The following is a 1,637-nucleotide window of genomic DNA, read 5'->3' as shown; positions in this document are numbered from 1 at the left end:
AAAGCGCCGCGTCAAGTAAATACAAATGGATGGTTTTATGGTGTAACGGTTAGCACTCCAGACTCTGAATCTGGCGATCTGGGTTCAAATCCCGGTAAAACCTTAGTATATGATAGTTATTCCATTGGAGAGCAAAAGCGCCGCGTCAAGTAAATACAAATGGATGGTTTTATGGTGTAACGGTTAGCACTCCAGACTCTGAATCTGGCGATCTGGGTTTAAATCCCGGTAAAACCTTGGTATATGATAGCTATTCTATCGGAGAGCAAAATCGCCGCGTCAAGTAAATACAAATGGATGGTTTTATGGTGTAACGGTTAGCACTCCAGACTCTGAATCTGGCGATCTGGGTTCAAATCCCGGTAAAACCTTGATGTATGATAGCTATTCTATCGGAGAGCAAAATCGCCGCGTCAAGTAAATTCAAATGGATGGTTTTATGGTGTAACGGTTAGCACTCCAGACTCTGAATCTGGCGATCTGGGTTCAAATCCCGGTAAAACCTTAGTATATGATAGTTATTATATCGGAGAGCAAAAGCGCCGCGTCAAGTAAATACAAATGGATGGTTTTATGGTGTAACGGTTAGCACTCCAGACTCTGAATCTGGCGATCTGGGTTCAAATCCCGGTAAAACCTTGGTATATGATAGTTATTATATCGGAGAGCAAAAGCGCCGCGTCAAGTAAATAGAAATGGATGGTTTTATGGTGTAACGGTTAGCACTCCAGACTCTGAATCTGGCGATCTGGGTTCAAATCCCGGTAAAACCTTAGTATATGATAGTTATTATATCGGAGAGCAAAAGCGCCGCGTCAAGTAAATACAAATGGATGGTTTTATGGTGTAACGGTTAGCACTCCAGACTCTGAATCTGGCGATCTGGATTCAAATCCCGGTAAAACCTTAGTATATGATAGTTATTCTATCGGAGGGCAAAAGCGCCGCGTCAAGTACATACAAATGGATGGTTTTATGGTGTAACGGTTAGCACTCCAGACTCTGAATCTGGCGATCTGGGTTCTAATCCCGGTAAAACCTTGGTATATGATAGCTATTATATCGGAGAGCAAAAGCGCCGCGTCAAGTAAATAGAAATGGATGGTTTTATGGTGTAGCGGTTAGCACTCCAGACTCTGAATCTGGCGATCTGGGTTCAAATCCCGGTAAAACCTTAGTATATGATAGTTATTATATCGGAGAGCAAAAGCGCCGCGTCAAGTAAATACAAATGGATGGTTTTATGGTGTAACGGTTAGCACTCCAGACTCTGAATCTGGCGATAAAACCTTAGTATATGATAGTTATTCTATCGGAGAGCAAAAGCGCCGCGTCAAGTAAATACAAATGGATGGTTTTAGGGTGTAACGGTTAGCACTCCAGACTCTGAATCTGGCGATCTGGGTTCAAATCCCGGTAAAACCTTGGTGTATGATAGCTATTCTATCAGAGAGCAAAATCGCCGCGTCAAGTAAATTCGAATGGATGGTTTTATGGTGTAACGGTTAGCACTCCAGACTCTGAATCTGGCGATCTGGGTCAAATCCCAGTAAAGCCTTGGTATATGATAGCTATTCTATCGGAGAGCAAAATCGCCGCGTCAAGTAAATTCAAATGGATGGTTTTATGGTGTAACG

At 42.7% G+C, this 1,637-nt stretch overlaps 12 non-coding genes across 12 annotated transcripts; all 12 read left to right on the top strand.

Moving 5' to 3' along the window:
• The first annotated feature begins 31 nt into the window (after positions 1 to 31).
• Positions 32 to 103, top strand: Pmar_PMAR023957. Its single transcript has one exon. It is a non-coding gene; the product is annotated as a tRNA-Gln (tRNA).
• Positions 104 to 165: 62 nt separating this feature from the next.
• On the top strand, positions 166 to 237 carry Pmar_PMAR023956. Its single transcript has one exon. It is a non-coding gene; the product is annotated as a tRNA-Gln (tRNA).
• A 62-nt stretch (positions 238 to 299) lies between these two features.
• On the top strand, positions 300 to 371 carry Pmar_PMAR023955. The gene has a single exon. It is a non-coding gene; the product is annotated as a tRNA-Gln (tRNA).
• Positions 372 to 433: 62 nt separating this feature from the next.
• Pmar_PMAR023954 lies at positions 434 to 505 on the top strand. The gene has a single exon. It is a non-coding gene; the product is annotated as a tRNA-Gln (tRNA).
• Positions 506 to 567: 62 nt separating this feature from the next.
• Pmar_PMAR023953 lies at positions 568 to 639 on the top strand. Its single transcript has one exon. It is a non-coding gene; the product is annotated as a tRNA-Gln (tRNA).
• A 62-nt stretch (positions 640 to 701) lies between these two features.
• Pmar_PMAR023952 lies at positions 702 to 773 on the top strand. Its single transcript has one exon. It is a non-coding gene; the product is annotated as a tRNA-Gln (tRNA).
• Positions 774 to 835: 62 nt separating this feature from the next.
• Pmar_PMAR023951 lies at positions 836 to 907 on the top strand. The gene has a single exon. It is a non-coding gene; the product is annotated as a tRNA-Gln (tRNA).
• A 62-nt stretch (positions 908 to 969) lies between these two features.
• On the top strand, positions 970 to 1,041 carry Pmar_PMAR023950. Its single transcript has one exon. It is a non-coding gene; the product is annotated as a tRNA-Gln (tRNA).
• Positions 1,042 to 1,103: 62 nt separating this feature from the next.
• On the top strand, positions 1,104 to 1,175 carry Pmar_PMAR023949. The gene has a single exon. It is a non-coding gene; the product is annotated as a tRNA-Gln (tRNA).
• Positions 1,176 to 1,237: 62 nt separating this feature from the next.
• Pmar_PMAR023948 lies at positions 1,238 to 1,322 on the top strand. The gene has a single exon. It is a non-coding gene; the product is annotated as a tRNA-Gln (tRNA).
• A 31-nt stretch (positions 1,323 to 1,353) lies between these two features.
• Pmar_PMAR023947 lies at positions 1,354 to 1,425 on the top strand. The gene has a single exon. It is a non-coding gene; the product is annotated as a tRNA-Gln (tRNA).
• A 62-nt stretch (positions 1,426 to 1,487) lies between these two features.
• Pmar_PMAR023946 lies at positions 1,488 to 1,558 on the top strand. Its single transcript has one exon. It is a non-coding gene; the product is annotated as a tRNA-Gln (tRNA).
• Positions 1,559 to 1,637: the final 79 nt, after the last annotated feature.

This window comes from Perkinsus marinus, assembly GCF_000006405.1.
Source record: "Perkinsus marinus ATCC 50983 genomic scaffold scf_1104296968714, whole genome shotgun sequence".
Classification (NCBI taxonomy): Eukaryota; Perkinsozoa; order Perkinsida; family Perkinsidae; genus Perkinsus; species Perkinsus marinus.
The sequence above is the reverse complement of the archived record's forward strand: the minus strand, read 5'-3'. Positions and strand labels throughout refer to the sequence as shown.